We start from the raw sequence: 20,370 nt of genomic DNA, 5'->3' as shown, positions 1-20,370 counted from the left end.
TCTGAAAATATTTAAAAGCATAAATGAAAATCGGTCTTTTCTGGCCGAGATTTTGGGGATGTCACAGTTGGTATCAGAGCATTAGTTTAAGCGAACTAGGAATTTGTTGGATTTCTAGACTTAAACTTAGAATGCTAAGTGAAGTTTTGAGATGCGTGTCTGTTGTGATTTAGACACGAGCACTAGTTTATTTTAGGAAAGTTGCCTAAAATGCTTTATGTGCTAAATGTTATATGTTGCCATATATGATATTATTTGTTCGGATCTATGGTCTGTTGCCGACCGGATCTAGAAACCTTATGTGTGTAGGATTCTAAGCGTACATCTACGATATTAGAACTAGCATGTAAACGTTTCGGAGTGATAAAGATGATTTGAATATCTATCATGATTGAGGATCTAATTTCACCTTGTTCGGTGTAGATCAAAATGGTGAGAACAAGAAGTGGAGTTGGAAATGCTGACGAAAACAGGAATCAACCACCAGTGATTGAGCCAATACCTGTCGTAGCAGCAGCACCAGAGCCAATAACCATGGCTGGTGTGCAATTGATGATTCAGACGATGTTGGATCGTCAGATGGATGAAACTAGACGGTTGCTTCAACAAAATCGTGAAGAACTGTCGATTCGTGTGGAAGAGCCTGAACTGAATGAAGGGCACTCAGAAGGAGGAAACTTCAGTGGGTCTATTGGTCAAGCCAACCCACCGATAGTTAGGCAAGATAACCATGAAGGAAGGAATGATGGAATGGGATGCAAGTACAAAGACTTTTTGACTTGCAAACCATCGACCTTCAATGGAAAGGAGGATCCGATTGGGGTTATGGATTGGATCTCCGAAATGGAGCTAGCCTTTATGACGTGTGGCTGTAGAGGTAAGTTGCAAACTATCTATGCCGTGCGTCAATTCCGAGGTGGAGCCGTTCGTTGGTGGAACACTCTAGGGAAGACCTTAAGCCCTAATGAGCCACTGCAATTGTCATGGGCAGAGTTCTTGGTGCAGTTCAAGCGCAAGTTCTGCTCGGCTCAAAATCTATTGGAGTTGGAGAACAAGTTTTTGACATTGACGAAGGGTAGCATGTCAGTGGATGAGTACACCAATAACTTCACCGATAAGATGGAGTTTGCCTTGCGTATCGTTCCAGACGAGCTGACAAAGGTGGATCGGTATGCGAAGGGACTTCCATGGGAGTATGAGGTGCCGGTACGTCAGGCACTTACTCTAGAGGCAGCTATCTGGGCTGCCAAGTCTGTGGAGAACATGATAAAGGGAAGAACCACCGTCAAGGTTGAGGTTGGTGAGAAAAGGAAGTTTGAAGGAACATCTGGTTCCAGTAAGAAGAGTAAATTTTCGAAATTTGATTCGAAAAAGTTTGGAGGAAAAGGAGGCGAAGCAAAGTGGTGTGATAAGTGTAGGAAAAAGCACTTTGGGAAATGTAGCGAGGATGTGACCTGCTACAAGTGTGGAAAGGTGGGACATTTTGCCAATGAATGTCCGAACAACAAAAGGATGTGTTTTGGTTGTAATGAAGAGGGGCATATTTTGAAAGACTGTCCGAAGAAGAAGGAGGCAGCTAGGCCCAACATTCCACCAAAGCCGAAGGCAAGAGCCTTCCAGATGACACTTGAGGCTGCGAAAGATGAAGCTGATGTCGCTTCAGGTACCTTTCTCGTAAACGAATTACCTGCTCATATATTGTTTGATTCTGGAGCCAACTACTCCTTTATTTCGCATGAGTTTGGTAGAAAGCTAGCTTTGCCTGTTGATAGACTAAATAATGCTTTATTAGTCGAAGTAGCTAGTGGCAAGTTTGTACCTGTTAGTCATCTTATGAAAAGCATCTTAATTGATCTGAATGGGAATAAGTTTCTCGAGAAATTATTGCCTATCGAACTAAATGGTTTCGACATCGTCTTGGGAATGGATTGGCTTAGCGCCAATGATGCCGAAATTTTGTGCAAGAAGAAGATAGTTAAAGTAAACCCGCCTGGAAAAGATTCGTTTATGGTGTATGGGGACAAACGGCGAGTGAATTCTGGGATCATTTCTCTAATGAAAGCCAGAAAGTGTTTGACCAAGGGATGTACATCATATTTAGCATTCGTGATTGATGCTAAGAAAGAAAAGAAGGTGATGCAGAGCATTCCAGTGGTGTGTGATTTTCCGGAAGTGTTCCCCGAGGATCTTCCTGGATTACCACCTGATAGACAAGTGGAGTTCAGAATAGACTTGTTACCAGGAACCACGTTAATAGCAAAAGCACCTTATCGATTAGCACCGACGGAGATGAAGGAGCTGATGATGCAACTTCAGGAGTTATTGGACAAAGGTTTCATTAGACCTAGTTCATCGCCCTGGGGAGCTCCGGTGTTATTTGTAAAGAAGAAAGATGGAAGTATGAGAATGTGCATCGATTACAGAGAGCTGAACAAGGCAACAATAAAGAATAGATATCCGTTGCCGAGGATTGATGACCTGTTTGATCAATTGCAAGGTTCGAGCTATTTCTCGAAGATCGATCTTAGGTCAGGATATCATCAGCTAAAAGTAAGAGAACAAGATATCGAGAAGACTGCGTTCAGAACTAGATATGGACACTACGAGTTCTTGGTTATGTCGTTTGGACTAACCAATGCTCCAGCAGCGTTCATGGATTTGATGAATAGGGTTTGTAATCCTTTCCTTGATAAATCCGTGATAGTGTTCATAGACGACATTCTGATCTACTCGAAAAGCCAGGAGGAGCATGGCAGACACTTGCGAGAAGTGTTAGAAGTTTTGAAGAAGGAGAAGCTTTATGCGAAGTTCTCCAAATGTGATTTTTGGATTCGTGAGGTCCAATTCTTGGGTCACGTGGTCAACCAAGAAGGGATAATGGTTGATCCAGCGAAGATCGAAGCTGTGACGAAGTGGGAACAACCGAAAAGTCCCACGGAGATTCGAAGCTTTTTAGGATTAGCCGGATATTACCGAAGGTTTATCCAAGGTTTTTCTTCGATTGCTACTCCATTAACAGCATTGACCCACAAAGGAGCAACTTATGCTTGGAGTGAGAAGCATAAAGAAGCATTCGAGAAGTTAAAGAAGAAGCTATGCGAGGCACCGATACTTTCTCTACCCGATGGAGTTGAAGACTTCGCTGTTTATAGCGACGCGTCTGGTGTTGGATTGGGTTGTGTTTTGACCCAAAGAGAAAAGGTGATAGCATATGCGTCTCGACAGTTGAAAGAGCATGAAAAGAATTACCCGACTCATGATTTGGAGTTGGCAGCGGTAGTTTTCGCTCTGAAAATATGGAGGCATTACCTCTATGGCACGAAGTGCAAACTTTTCACTGATCATAAGAGTCTCCAATACCTCTTTAATCAGAAAGAATTGAATATGAGGCAACGACGCTGGCTAGAATTACTTAAAGACTACGACTGCGAGATACTTTACCACCCCGGTAAAGCTAATGTTGTTGCTGATGCTCTCAGTCGGAAGGTCAATCTTGAAAGGAAGAGGCCAAGAGCGTTGAGAATTGAAGTTGTCTCGACTATTTTGGAAAGTATAAAGAAAGCTCAAGAGGAAGCTTCTGAGAAAAATGACCGAAAGGAGGAACGTTTGGGTAAAACGTTGGTGTTTGGTACTAACGGTCATGGACTGAAGGTATTCCAAGATCGTATTTGGGTACCTAAGTCAGGAGGAATTTGGGATCTTCTGATGGAAGAAGCTCACAAGACCATGTACTCGATTCATCCGGGTAGCACTAAAATGTATAGGGACCTGAAACCCTACTACTGGTGGCCGACGATGAAGCTTGATGTTGCAAAGTATGTGGCCGAGTGTGTGACTTGTGCGAGAGTCAAGACACAACATCAGAAACCGTACGGGAGTTTAGAACCTTTGCCTGTGCCTATGGGTAAGTGGGAAGACATTGCTATGGATTTTGTCACTAAACTGCCCAGAACAAAGAATGGTCACGACATGATTTGGGTGGTCGTTGATCGATTCACTAAGAGTGCGCATTTCATAGCGGCCAAGGAGAAATGGTCTATGGAAAAGCTTGCAAATTCTTATGTGAAGGAAATTGTGAGGCTTCACGGTGTTCCGTTAACGATTGTATCGGATCGTGATAGCCGTTTCACCTCAAGGTTTTGGAAAAGTCTACAAGAGGAAATGGGTACCAAGTTATGTTTAAGCACAACTTACCATCCGCAGACTGATGGTCAGAGTGAAAGAACAATACAAACACTTGAAGATATGCTGAGAGCATGTACCTTGGAATTCCTAGGTAATTGGGATGAACATTTACCGTTGGTAGAATTTTCCTATAATAATAGTTTTCACTCGAGCATTAAGATGGCACCTTATCAAGCTTTGTATGGACAGAAGTGTCGTACGCCGTCTTGTTGGCTTGAGGCTGGGGAAAAGCAGTTTATGGGACCGGAGATGGTTCATCAAACTGCTGAAAAGTTGAAAATAATTAGGGAAAGAATGTTAGCAGCTCAAGATCGTCAAAAGAGCTATGCTGACAAGAAGCGAAGACCGATGACTTTTGAAATTGGAGATTCGGTTTTGCTTAAAGTCTCGCCGTGGAAGGGACTTATAAGATTTGGTAAAAGGGGAAAGTTGAGTCCAAGGTTTATTGGACCGTTTAAAGTCCTTCAGAGGATTGGGAACCAAGCTTACAAGCTCGAATTACCCGAAGAACTGAATGGAATTCACAACACCTTTCATGTGTGTTATTTGAGGAAGTTCACGGGAGAAGTTCCCGATATAATTCCAATTTCTGAATTGAGAATTGATGAGAACAAAAGGTTGATTGAAGAACCAGAGGCAATTGTTGACCGAAAGACTAAGAAGTTGCGACGCAAAATGGTTGGGTTAGTGCTTGTCCGATGGAAACACACGAATGGGCCGAATCTCACCTGGGAGACGGAGAGTGACATGTTGAGTCGCTATCCGCATTTGTTTGTTGATGTGTGATTCCGGGGACGGAATCATTCTAAGGTGGGGAGAATTGTAACGCCTGTGTTTCCGGGCTTGCCACTTTTAGCAATGTAATAGTCTAGGTTAACCTTTGTAACCCGTTTTGAAATAATAATAATGTATTATTTGAGTATTATGTGTTTTGTGCTTAATTGCTTAATTATGTGGTTTGATTAATTAAGAATATAAATAAGCGTCGAAATTTAAGTTTAAAATAAACTTGATATCATTGTATAAAGTTGTAGTGGTCGAAACAAGGATTCCGGAGATATAAGGAATGCCGAAATCCGAGTTATAACGAAGAAGTTATGACCTGTCGAAGTTTTACGGCAAAACCGGCACGGCACCGGGAAGCGTAAATAGTGAATTTACGATAGAGCGAGATTTAGCCTTACCAATCTAAACAAAACTTGTAGAATATGTTAAGATAAGAGCGTCAATAAAAAGAACGCCCAAATCTGACTTCGTATGAGGAAGTTATGATTTTTCTAAGATTCGGCTTAGCAGTGCACGGCCCGAAACTCGAATTTTAGTTCGAGCGGTTTTTGGCTTACGCGACCTAAATGAGAGTTGAAGGTCTCATTAATAGGAACTCAACGGTAAAAAATATGGACGAAAACGGAGTTCGTATGAAGGAGTTACAAATTCTTCGCGGTCGTTTAACAGTCTAAACACCTCCTACTGTTAAATTTGAGATCGGTCAAGATTTAGCCGACGGAGTCTAAACGAAAGTTGTAGATCTTGATTTTACCTACGCGTGGATATAAAGAACGTCAAAAACGGAGCTCGTATGCGAAAGTTATGATTTTTCTAAGTTCGAAGGCTAACACGCGATAGGGGTGACGTGGCACCACCCAGAGTTTGACACGTGGCACCACCAGAAAGCCGCCACATGGACCAACTCGGCGAGTAGGTGTCCCCTACTCGGCGAGTATGGGCCAACTCGGCGAGTAGGTGTCCCCTACTCGGCGAGTACATCAGATATTTTCACTATAAATAGGATGCGAGGGTTCAGGGTTTATTTGCTCATTTCTTCTCATCTTTGCGCCGAAGCTCTGCATTTTTACACCCCGAAGCCCCGGTATTATACTCTAGCCCCGAGGCAAGTCCCGAGATCCCGAAGATCCCGAGAAGTGCGGTTTCCGAGTCGAAGCTCTGCCCGCGAAAAGTCGATTTTTGTGAAGATCTTCCAGATCTGCTGAGGAATACTACTCCTATAAGCCGTAGTGCTGTCCGATCATCTTCTGATCAAGTGAGTGTATACTAACTTTCTTAAACACAATAATAATACGAGTTTGTTTCGAGTGTATTAATTATATTGTTGTTTATAAGGGTGAGTGTGTAGTTATTTCTTCTAATACAATAATACGAAGTATTTTATATAAAAATACGTGCTATGTGTATATATTTGGTTGTGTTATGTGTGAATGTGTATTCACTCTCTTCTATCTTATAGATCTGCTTATTTCTTTATGAGATATGTGTTATGTGTGTGTGTGCCTCATCTGTTATGTGATATATGTGTTGATTAAAGCATGCTATACAGGTTTTCTTTAAACTATGTATACAAATGTATATTTTTATCTACTAATATGTTGGGTAGAACATGGGTAGACAGTTGGTGTGTAATAAACAGATGAGAGGCCTCGTTGTTGTTTGATTGAGTCATCTAGCGGAGTTTAGATGACGACCACTGGCTATTCTAGACAGTCTTGTGGAAACATTAGCAGGTTCGCCACCTGTAGGTGTTAATGAACTTGGGTGTTCATTCGCTGTACTCCATCCCCCTCATGGTTGCCTTATTTGACTTATATTGCTGAGGTACCCCCGAAGCATGTGTTGTCGCCCCGATGAAATATTCTTAGACTAGGTCCCTTATGTTAGTTGTTTTAGGGACATTAAAGTGAGAATAACGGGAATGGGTAATTGGGTTATTGTTGGTTGGTGAAAATTAAATATGATATTTATTGTGGGTTGAAAACCCTATATGCTCACCAGGCTCCCAAGCCTGACCCACTCAGTTTTAAATTGTATTACAGGTAGTGGCGGAAGGGCATGAGATGGATGAACCATCAAGTTGTTTTGTTTACAAGTCTGCATACGTTTATATTTGTTATATGACTTGTAATGTATTCGTTTATGCTTATTGGTCTGTATCGGAACATGACACCCCGAGTTTTGATTATAATGAAAATACGTTTCTTTTATGAAATGCTTCGGTAAACAATGTTTTATCATGTTTTGTTTTTGGGAACAAATTCCGCAACTCTTTCAAATCAAAAGGATTTACTCTGAAAATATTTAAAAGCATAAATGAAAATCGGTCTTTTCTGGCCGAGATTTTGGGGATGTCACATCTAGGACATAGATCTTGGTCCAAAAGCCATAATACTTCAAACTAAAGCATATTAACATAGATATAGGGATTAGACATCATTTGAACAAGTAAAGCTCCTAACTATCTTTCCATGCACGACGTTTTAGGGTTTAAAAGTCCATAATAACACCTTAAAGCTTGCATGGGGCTTCAATGGTCATAAGGTTTGCACCTTTATGCCATGAAAACCCTTATAGACCCTAGATCTGAAAGGTAGATCACTTGGGACGTCCACATCCCAAGGACTAAGCCTCATGGACCAAAAACCCCATGAAATGATAAGAAAGAGATCTAAAAAGCTACTAAACAGGGTTGAGGCTTGCTTACCAGAAAATGAAGAGGATGAGACGTTGCTTCTAGATCTACAATCTTCTCCTGGAATCCTCTTGCTTCTTCTTCTATAAGCTTCAAATCACACAAAGTTCACTCAAAAATGGATCACAAGCTCACACAAGGCACTAGGGTTTCGTGGATTAGGGTTTAGGATATGGAGGCTGGCAATGAGGCCATAAAGTGGGGATTAAGATGCTTAAATAGGGTGCAAAACCCCGAAATTAGGGTTTCATCCTGCCAGCCCTATTCTTCGAGTAGGCGACTTAAATCCCGCATCCAATCTCATTTCTACTCGACGAGTTTGGGGCTCCAAGCTCGTCAAGTAGCTCTTCAAAAATGAATAAATTATAATAAAATGCGTACCAGGAATCAGGCGTTACACTCTTTGCCCTATCCTCCCATCGGCTACCACCTATTGCAGCTGGGTCGATCCTGACTTATCTTAGGCCTGATGCAAACACAAAAAAGAAAGGTCTTTTCAGAATATATATATATATATATATATATATATATATATATATATATATATATATATATATATATATATATAGAGAGAGAGAGAGAGAGAGAGAGAGAGATACCTAGGTTCAAATGTGGATTGACATCTATTGTGCGGACGTGTGGACAGTAATATTATGTGAGAATGACAAAGAAAATATGTTGTTTGATAATGTGAATACGTTCAATCTTACATAACTATTGTTATTATCACACATTCTCACTACTTAAATCGTCTATAAGGTTATTATAGACTTTTTTTTTATTATTCTCATCCTGCAAAATGTTGTCGGGATGTTTAATGAGTCGTATTTTGTAAGAATGAAAATGAGTGAAAAACGATGTGTGAGAACAAAAATGAATATGAATTAGTAATAATGCATGAAAATGATGATATTGTTTGAGGTTGAACATATTCACATTAGTAAAAATGAATATGAATTAGTAAAAATGAATATGATGAGTGATATTACGAAGAGAATAGATGTCATATTGTCCATCGACATTATAACCTATCCATATATATATATATATATATATATATATATATATATATAGTTGTGACGTCATTCCGTTCTCGAGACTTGATTATTTATGTAATTCTCCGACATGAACCTATAGCCACAATCAAACGATACGCCAATCACTTCCTGGGAGGTCGCTCCGACGTTCTAGTCAGACGCATGAGTAATGAATGAGTATCAGTGAAGAGAGATAAGGGTCTAGAGAGTTCCTTGTATTTGCATCATTTATTCTATTTTATAGTTGGGGCTTTGTATCCCTGAGAGAGGGGGACCGTTGCAACGATATCTCGAGTATCAGCTCTGGATTGGTCTACATATTCTTGTATTGATCCTAATCTGTTATGACGGTGTAGAGAGAATATTGGTAATGGCCCGTGCACCCGTTTGCTAACCTTATTTCTTACATAGCCGTTGGTTAGCATTTATGTGGAGCAAGATATTCTCATCCGGGTAGCGACACCCTACCGCCTAGCCTGCCGGGAGGCCTTATCGTGGCAACCTTCCTTGTTACTATCATCTATCCTGTGAGGCACCTATTTCTCGAATATGATCGGTTGTCGTTTCGCGAGGTTATCTGATTCGTGGTCAATTGTGTCATGACGTACCAACATGGGGTAGGTCATCAATCCCCCTAGTCTAGTAATGATGTTGTAGCGTAGTTAGCCATTATGCTCCAGACTCTAGTCACACATGTTGCCTTTTTAGTTGTCATGCATTTATGGCCTCTGTAGTTGTAATTGATTTTTCTGGGCGTTTGGTTATCTCTACTATCTTCTCTATAAATACTTTCCTTTTTCCTATATTTTTTTCTTCCTTCTGTCTTTATCATTCGGATTTCTTCAGTCTTCCCTCTTTCTCACAACAGCCATTCCTCCAACCATGGTTCTTTTGCCGGCGTAACCCCCTCATCGAAGTATTTTAACATTCTCCAGGAAAAATACGGTTTCCAACTAGAAGATGGGGTTCTGTTACCCCTTGATGGGGCCTTATTTTTTGAACCCCCTACGGGTAAGGTCGGGGCCTTGGTTAAGACTTTTGATGACGGTGTGATATCCCCCAATTTTCAGAACCAATTAAAACATTTTTTTCTTTACGCTTTTGTAAATTGAGGTGTGGAATTTCCCAGTTAAATACAACATTTTAAATAACGAAAGTTATTTTATTAAAACCTCGAGGATGTAAATTATAAAAGGTCCTACAACTACTTATTACAGGCACATCTCTTTATTCCACTAGACTACTGCAGCCTTGGTTCCACTACCCGTGATGTCATCTACTCTGGTCGATGACCCAGACATACTTGTCGGTTGTCTGGTCTGGACCCACCATTTCTATTCATCCAAGAAAGAGAATAAATACTCCGCTTTGGTGTCACACACTCTACCATAGTCATGAGACCTACTCAATGTCAAGCATAATTTAAACTAAGCAACCTTTACAAGTCTTATTCTTAAACCCAAGGTAAGACTTATAACTAAGGGCAATCAATTTCCGCTATGGTTTCTAATCCAATAATATTATCCTAATTACACAAATAGTATAGGAAAGCATTTAATGTTTCATATAAATAATAAATTTATTTTAGATTATGATCTTGGTAATAACCACACACTAATCTGACAAAGTGTTTTGGTGACTGGTGAATAGGGCAGAGCTTCACCTTACATCTTTTCCAAAAGACAACGGGCTATTGATGATAGTGACTCGGGATATCCTACTCAAAGGCTACTACTCAGATAAGTTCTCAGGGGCGTCATAGGGCTTTGCCGTAGGCTAGATTGAAGGAAAAGTGGGCCAAATGCGGAGTATTTTAGAGCAAATTCGATAGAATAATGTGAGGAGGAATGAAGGAATTAATTGGTATTTATAGGGCGAATTAGAGTCCCATGAAAGTGCACCATGCCTCTGGTCGGGACAAAGTGACGTGGCAGAATATAGGCCTAACACATAGAGAAAAGTGGGTGGACTGCGTGATCTTGTTGGGCACACCATGCTCCTGACGCAGGCGTAACATTTTTTAGATTTTCAAAATTGTGTAACTTATTCATACGAACTCCATTTTTGACTTTCTTTATAGTCCCATAAAGCTCTCGACGAGATCCTTAACTTTCGTTTAGATTCTGTCGGCTAATTTTGACTTTATATTTTCCACACAAGCTTGAACTGTTAAAGCCCGTATAAAAAGCATATCTCTCTCATCTAGTGTCCGTTTTCGATTGACTTTATATCGTTGGACTCCTATTAACAAGATCTTCAACCATCGTTTAGATATTTTGGCTAAAAGTCGAACAATATAAAATTCGATTTTGAGTTGAATACTGCTATGTAGAATCTTAGAAAAGTTATAACTTCCTCTCACAAAGTCAAATTTGGACGTTCTCTATATGCATTCTCTCAGTTTAACGACTACTACTATGAATTTCGTTTAGATCACTAAGGCTAAAAAGTAATTTATCAAAAATTAACTTTTTACAAGACGCAGAGTCTTATAAGTTTAATCGCGAAACTTCGAAGAACCACAACTTCTTCATATGAAGTCGAATTTTAACGCTCCTTATAACGTCCCAAAAGTAAGACCCAAAAATATCATTTTAAATTAATAAAACCAGCATTCCAGGGACATCATCAGAAGAATCCAGATAAAACAAATGTGTCAATCATCACATCATATCAGAGTAAGAGAAGAATATGCGGAACGAGGTGGTGTGTGACCTACAATCATCCCGAGCTCTTCCTTTTGAAAACAGAAGTACCTGAAACATAAGCCAAAAACCGTAAGCACAAATCTTAGTAAGTTTCCCAAAATACCACACATATTACAACGCAAATAAACAACTATGGGTTATCAGAAAATCTGGGGACTATCCGCAGTCCCAGTGGGCTAACAGTACACCCGATGGGTTATTAGCAACCCTGGAGACTATCAGTAGTCTTAGTCACACATAAACAACATAACATAATAGCAGCCAGACCCAACTGGTCATCACAAATACAACTATTCTACCACATAGGCTCATACAAACATGCAAGAGTTACAAAGACAGCTAGCATCCTACATGCACAATTTAGTGAGCAAACATTAGTGCCTTCGAATCGCAAGCACCGCGAAAAGACTCACCTCGCATTGCAGAATCACACTAATAACTCCCTGGCTGCTGGTTCGACAAATCCCCGAGCTATCAATATCAAATAACATCCAATTAACAATTGGACTCCAATCCATAACTATCAGACCATGATTAGGGTAAATGACCAATTTACCCCTTACCTAGTTTGGGCCTAAGCTAGTTTGGACCAAGACTTAGGCCCAAACCTATAATCTCAAAGGCCCAAATACCAAATAATCATACAAGGCCCAAACATGCCCAATTTTCCAAATTGGGCAAAAACCCTTCCATGGGCCTTAATTCAAGTTTTAAAAACATTCTTAGCCCAAAACACTTAAATTCTGATGGCCCAACAAGGCCTTAAACATCTAAGCCCAAACTATGGCCCAAACCGAAGACCAAAAGATCTGAGGCCCGCTCTGCTGAGTACGCGGGGCGTACTTAGCTTGTACGCGTAGCGTACTTACCTTAGGGCTCATACGCTAAGCTTACCTGCTTGTACGCCCAACGTACCCTCGCATACAACCAACTTCCATATTAAGCTCTTATTCCATAAAGACTTTACTCCACAACCTAGATCTGACTTCCTTGGACTGATTTATCACATAAAGTTATTAACTTTATGTTCATGCATGGCTAAATGAAGTTCTTAAGCTTAAAATGACTTAATATGCGACTTAATGCATGAATAAGACCCAATACCCCATAAAGTTGGCACCTTTAAGCTTAAGGAACTCCCAATAAGCTCAAATCTAGAAGAACATGTCCTTCAAACGTCTTAACTCAACAACCAACCCAAAAGGGACCAAAAACATAACAAATCAAGCCATAAAGAGATGTAAGCATTTACAAGCCAATGTATGAACTTCATACCTCCAAAGTCTTGCAAAAAGGGTGATGGTTCTGGATCTATAGGCTCCTCACCAAACAAATCACATTACATTTTCTTTACTTCCTTCACAATGGGCAAAATAACCATCAACATCTTCTCAAGAGCTCAAGACAGCACAAAGAAGGCTTAAGGGTCGATTTAAGGTTTTAGGAGGTTTGGGGGCTGGTAAAGAGGCCAACCGTAAAGTCTTAAGTTGCTTAAATAGGGTACAACACACTTAAATTAGGGTTCCTTACACTCCTCGAACGCCCAACGTACGAGGTCGAGGCTTCGTGGTCATTCCTTATTGGTACGCTAAGCGTACACTAGTGTAGACCCGGTGTACTGCACTTCGCACTAGTACGCCCTGCATACTCCCTATATACGCCCCACGTACTAGGGTTTCCCCTTAAGCCTTAAAATACACCGAAGGCCATAACTTCTTCATTACAAATCAGATTTCGACGATCCTTATATCCACGGAAAGCTAACTAGAAGCTCTATGATTTTATCAACTCATATGCGCGTTAATATTCCCAAATAAAAATCCAATTTCCATAAAAGCCCGAGCTGACACTTTACCAAAATACCCCTTGGCTCCAAAACACAAACTGAACACCCGGATCATCTAAATTATGTTACCCACACACAAATGGGAAACTATTCGGGACAGGGCGTTACACTCCTTATTTCTCCGGAATCCTTATAATGTATACAACAACTAGGTTAAGATTATTTTCCCTAAGTAATATTTTATCTTCGATGCGTATTTTAATTTTATTTATTTTATTATTAAATATTCATATAATTTACACATAATATCCTATAAAACACGTAAGCATACAAATATATGAATAATGCTTTCTTATTTATTCATATAAAGATTACAATAGTTGACCAAAGTGATTACACACTATTACTTAATCTAGCAGGACACACAGGCGTTTCAGATGGTTACCGACTTCTGAAGAATAACTTTTTGGACGAAGTGCTTCACAAGAACGACATCAATATCTATGAGCTTACCCCAAATATCATGAATAAAATTGTGGCTTTTAAGATACTTTGTCGCTCGCAGGGATTTCTTCCAAGTATCTGGGTGTTCGAGAATTTCTTCCGGTTCTCCACTGTCGAGGACAAGTTCGCATTTTACGCTCAAAAGAATGTTCATATTCTTTTTACTGATGGAAAAAGCGGTCCCAAGAACTGGCAAAATCATTGTTTTTAGGTGAATGGTTCCCATGTCGGTGGTCCCTATTTTTGTACTGATTTGACTTCTGATAGTGCCCCTAAACTCCTTCCTCATGATTAAGAGGTGGTTTGGATCTTGAATAGTTTTACTGTTGTTCCGGAGGAAGTCCCTAAGCATATGCTCACCAATGTTGGGATGAGCACCTAGTGGTGTCGTCGTTAAGAGATGCCTGAGTTTCTTTTTTTTTTGTCATCAATGATGGTAAGTTCTCTTGATTATGTCTTTACATCCATTTCACTCCCTTCATTTTTTTTGAAAGAGTATATGCAACAACGTTGCTAGGGACGAACGGGTGTTGAGCTTTTCAAATGAAGTTCAAAGAAGATCTTCATTTTGGCCTAGTTGCTCTATATGATGCTTTACCCATTCTTATTCGGTGGTGATTGTCTCGATCAACCCCTATCTCAACAGATTTCCCCCCCACAAGCTGATTTCTGTCGAGGTCGATCCGTTGTCCACTGCTCTGGTGAATATTCTTGATGTTGAGCCTTTTGCCTCTAAGAATTTGTAACACCTGCTTTTCCTGCTAGATTAAGCCATAATCTGTAATCGCTTTGGTCAACCATAGTAATCTTTATATGAATGAAAGAAAGCATTATTCACATATTTGTATGATTACATATGACAAATAATCTTAACTTAGTTGTAGTATACGCCATAAGGATTCCGAAGATTAAGGAGCGTTTAAATCCGACTTCATATGAAGAAGTTATGATTCTTCGAAGTTTCGCGATTAAAATTAGCACGACTCCACGTCTCATAAAAAGTGGATTTTTGATAAATTATTTCTTATCCTAAGAGATCTAAACGAAATTCATAGTAGTCATTAAACAAAGAGCGTGCATATAGAGAACGTCAAAATCTAACTACGTGAGAAGAAGTTATGATTTTTCTAAGATTCGGTATAACAGTATTCTGCTCAAAAATTGAATTTTAGATCAGTCGAATTTTAGACAAAATAATATAAACGAGAGTTGAAGATCTCGTTAATAGGAGTTCAACAATAAAAAGTCTGTTGAATCAGCTACGGTCTCCTGCTTGGAACTTTTCCAAGTCACTGCTCCTTCATTCAGGGTAAAGACCCAGCCCGACTGTGAGTGGAAATTATCCCGATCAGTCTGAAACTAGCGTCACTATACCCTCGCACTCTCAAGTCATCGCTCCCACCGAGGATAAGGAACCATTCCTTAGTCCTTCATAGGTACTTAAGAATATTCTTTACTGCAGTCCAATGTGCTCTACCAGGGTTTACTTGATATCTGCTAACCATGCTCAAAGCGAAGGCCACATCAGGGCGAGTACACGTCATAACATACATGATCGAGCCAACAACGGAAGCATAAGGTACTCGACTCATCTTTGCTATCTCAGCTTCGATACTCGGGCTTTGAGTCTTACTCAACTTGGTATTGCTTTAGATTGGTAACTCCCCTTTCTTGGAATTCTCCATACTAAAACGTTTAAACACTTTATCCAAGTAAGTACTTTGACTAATTCCTATTAGTCTTTTACTCCTATTTCTCACTATCCTTATCCCTAAAATATAAGTAGCTTCTCCGAGGTCCTTCATAGCGAAGCACTTCCCAAGCCAGGACTTAAACTCCTGCAAGGTTGGGACGTCGCTTTCTATGAGTAGTATGTCATCGACATACAAAATGAGAAAGCTAACTATACTCCCACTGGATTTGACATATACACAGGACTCATCCTCGCTTCTCGAAAAGTCAAACTCTTTGACTTTCTCATCGAAACAAAGATTCCATCTGCGAGATGCTTATTTCAATCCATAAATGGATTTCTCAAGCTTACACACACTATTAGGGTGCTTCGAATCGACAAAACCCTCTGGATGAATCATGTAAGCATCCTCAGCCAACTTCTCATTAAGGAAAGCGATTTTGACATCCATCTGCCATATTTCATAATCATGAAACGCAGCTATGGCTAGCATAACCCTTATAGATTTAATCTTTTCTACCAGCGAGAATGTCTCATCATAGTCAACTCCGGGAGTTTGAGTAACGCCCTTCGCAACCAATGGCACCTTATACGTGTGTACTTTCCCATCCATGTCGGTCTTCTTCTTGAAGCTCCATTTGCACCCTACCGTCTTATGACCCGGTACATTGTCAACCAAGTTCCAAACTTGATCGTCATACATGGCTTCCTTGTAGTTGTTAGGTTCATCCAAATTTATTAGTGTACTATCACTAATAAACGTATCACCCTCAGCAATTATATGGAAACCATATAATATGGGCGGAACACTAACTCTATTGGATCGTCTAAGAGGTAACGACTCGTCAATCAGTTCAACAGGAGTTTCCTCCTCGGGTTTAGCGCCAGTGTTAGAGGTTCCTTCATCGTTTGATTCTTGAAGCTGTTCAAGATCAATTTGCCTCCTAATGTCCTCTTGGCATATGAGTTCTCGCTCTCGGAAAACCCCTCTCCTCGCAATGAAGACAACATTGTCACTCGATCTATAGAAGAGATATCCAAAGGACTTTAGTGGATAGCCGATAAAAATACACCGCTTACTACGAGGCTCGAAACCCCAAACCATGATATGTGCCAACAAGGGAGCTTTCCATGTCCACATCTCGTGAGGTGTTTTGGCAACCTTTTTAGTCGGGACTAGATTAAGGATATGGATGGCAGACTCTAAGGCATACCCACAGAATGAGATAGGTAACGAAGCTCGACTCATCATGGAACGAACCATGTCCAACAAGGTTTGATTGCGCCTCTCAGCCACACCATTCAACCGTGGTGTCCTAAGTGGCGTCAATTGCGAAAAAATTCCGCATTCCTTGAGGTAGTCGTGGAATTCAAGACTAAGGTACTCATTACCTCGATCGGATCGAGCATCTTAATTTTTCTGTCCACCTAATTCTCCACTTTTTGCTTAAACTCTTTGAACTTTCAAAAGTTTCTGACTTATGCTTGATTAAGTAGATATACCCATATCAGCTATAATCATCGGTAAAAGTCACGTAGAAGCGGTTTGCATCCCTTGTGGCGGATCTAAAGGGCCCACACTCATCGGTGTGTGTGAGATCCAATAAACCCTCACCCCTTTCACAAGTACCAGTGAAGGGTAACTTGGTCATCTTTCCAAGTAAACAAGACTCGCGCGTGTCATCGTACCTAAGGTCGAATGACTCCAACACTCCATCCTTTTGGAGTTAGGCTATGCGCTTCTTGTTGACATGTCCAAGACGACAATGCCATAAGCATGTCTTATCCAAAACACTGAAAGAATCGATATGCAACACATTATTTCCTAAGTTGTTTACAACCATCACAGTTTCATATATACTATTACAAGACAATGCTTCAAAATAGAAAGTGCCATTAAAGAAAGCATTAATAGAACCAATTTCATTATTGAATGAAAATCTAAAACCTTGTTTATACAAACCATGAAAAGAAATAATGTTTCATTTCATTTCTGACAAATAGCAACAATTATTCAAATATAAACCTAACCCACTACTAAGCACTAAAGAGTAAACTCCAATCTTGGTAACATACGACGCTTTCCTATTCCCCATGATCAAGTTTATCTTCCCATGCTCCACATCCCTACTTCCTCTTAGACCCTGCAAATTAGAACAAATATGAAAACCACATCATGTATCGAGGACCCAAGACATAAAATATGATGAGTTATTAGATAGAATAGTATAAGTACTTGTGAAGGAGGGTTTTATCTTCTCGTCCTTGATGTCTAGTAGGTACTTCGGGCAACTTCGTTTGCAACGCCCTTTGTCGTGGCAATGGAAGCAATCTGCATCCTTGGGGTTTGAAGAGGGAGCAGCGGGACCAACTTTGGTTCCACTAGAAGAGGTATCATCATAGGATTTTCCCTTATGGTGGCTCTTAGAAGGAGCCTTTCTCCTTTTCCCCTTTCCTTGCCCAATAGCCAAGACGAGGGCAGCAGCAGCATGAGTAGATGCAACAGATTTTCCTTTCAGACTACTCTCAGTAGTCCTTACCAGGCCTTGAAGCTTGCTTAGAGTAACCTCCTCCTTGTTCATGTGATAGGTCATATGAAACTGGTCGTAGCAAGGAGGTAAGGATTGTAGAATAATATCTATGGCCAACTCCTCATCGAAGTTAACATTTAACTTCAGCAAGCGGTCCACGTATCTCTGCCTTTTCTGCAAGTGGGTCGTGAGGGACTCTTCGCCCTTCATTTTGGTAGTGATCATTGCAGCACTGATCTCATACCGTTCCTGCCTAGCACTTTAATGGTACATTTCCATCAAATCTTGGTACATCTCGTAAGGATAGTAGTCCTCATAGGACTTTTGGAGTTCTGCGGTCATTGTCGCGAGCATGATGCAATGGAATTTCATAGGATCTCGCTTGTGAGGCTCGAAAGCAGCTATTTCTTTGGGAGTAGCAATATTGACATTAACCTCCTTTAGCTCCTTATCGAGAACATGCTCCTTGTCCTCATAGCGGGTGACAATGCGGATATTGCAGATCTAATAATTGAAGTTGGACCCATCAAAAATCACCCTCCCACACAAGTTTATGAGTGAGAATAAGCCGGATGGGGTTGAGCCAGAAGCGTTGTTGGTTGAAGTAGACATCTGAAAAGAAAAAGAGACAAAGTTTGATTAGATAAGAATCCCCAATTTAACACCCAAACGAAAAATTAGGGCTAGGACCCAACATAATTATTTACAATTCATAAGAGGGATGTCAAAATCTAATTGTAAATAATTTGAAGGTAAGTGAATGACGATTCATAAATTTCCACCATGAAAAACAAAATAGAAATTAAGTTTTAAATGTATTGAAATTCCTAGATCTTTTGAGATTCATTGAACTTTTCAATGACATGTTTATAACTTGATATGCCCTTCAAGTTTGTGACTGGGATACCGAGGATCACAAACAAGGTGTGAATAACAATGCAAATGTACTTGGTACTCTCAATGTTACAAATCACATAATCAATGTGTCGGTTAGCCACACACGCTCCATTGATCTATGATAAACATCGAGCTACCCTTTTCCACCTTTGCTAGTCCCAAATTAGTGTGTCGGTTAACCACACACGCTCCACTAACGACTTGGCAGCATGCAAAGTGTAATTTCATGGAATAACATCATTTTCACATTTTTCCTAAAGTAACTAAGATTGTGAATTTTATAAAAACATTTAGTTACTTTATTAATCATTATACTTTTAATGAGGAATTAGTTTCCCTATCCTACCCGTTCGACTAACGACCCTCCACCAATCAAGGAAGCGGTAGTGGACACCCATTAAACTGTCATTTTATAGGCATCAACCTTATACCCCCCCTTATAGATCGACTTCGTGAATGAGGCCTACTAACGTTAAGACTAGCTTTTATATATATATATATATATATATATATATATATATATATATATATATATATATATCTTATAATATTATAATAGTATAGGGTGTATTTGAAACATTTCAAAATACTAGGATTTTAATCAAATTTAAAATTTTCGAAAATTAATACTTTTTAATTTTAAAATCTTAAATATTAAAACTTTGATTTAATAATTATCCAAAATTAAACAATTAATTTGAATTATTAAATCTTAGAGGATTATCCATTACATTAAACAATTAATTTTAACTTAATCCCTTTATCCCCTAAAATTCGAAAATTTGGGATGGGATAATTCAAAGATCTTTAATTATCTATTTAAACAATTAAATGGATAATTACAAAAGATGACATTATTCTAATCCCTAAAATTTTGGAATCTTATCTTGGGAATAATGCATTTGCGAAAACCCTAGTGTTAGACAACCCTAATTTCGAAATTTTAATGCCAAAGGAAAGCATTCAAGAAACCCTAACAAAATTCAAAAACCAGGGTTTGGGAACCCTAATTTTGAAAATCCAAGCCCTAGGTTTTATTAGCCATAAACCCTAATTTGTCAAGTTCATACTTTTATATCAAATCCAATTGAAAACAAAAACCAAAGGCTCTGGTACCATTGTTGGGTATTATACAAACAATCCTATGTGTGCATGCAACCCTAGTTTGGATCTATGTTTTCACTATTAGACATACAACAAATGAACACAAAAGGAAACCCTATCATGCATCTAATATTTCGAAATTTACAAAAAAAAGGGATTAGAATACATCCCTTTGTTGCTATATAGTAATAACAACTAAATCTTAAAGTTCCTTTGCTTTTGAGATCAAGTACCACAAATGTAGTACCTCTAATGGCTCACAAACACATAAGAGTGAAAGGATGATTATGAGAGAGATGAGAAAATGTAACAAGCACTAGAAATAATCTCTTATAGGATTTCTCAAGGGGTGGGATGGATTCTTAAGCTTAGGGGGTCTATTTATACTTGAGGTTAGCTAGTGTTTCAGGGTGGAAACCCTAATCCCTTAAATTAGAGCCTAAG

The sequence above is a fragment of the Lactuca sativa genome, chromosome 2 (genome assembly GCF_002870075.4).
Source record: "Lactuca sativa cultivar Salinas chromosome 2, Lsat_Salinas_v11, whole genome shotgun sequence".
NCBI classification, from domain to species: Eukaryota; Viridiplantae; Streptophyta; class Magnoliopsida; order Asterales; family Asteraceae; genus Lactuca; species Lactuca sativa.
This window is presented reverse-complemented; position numbering follows the sequence as displayed.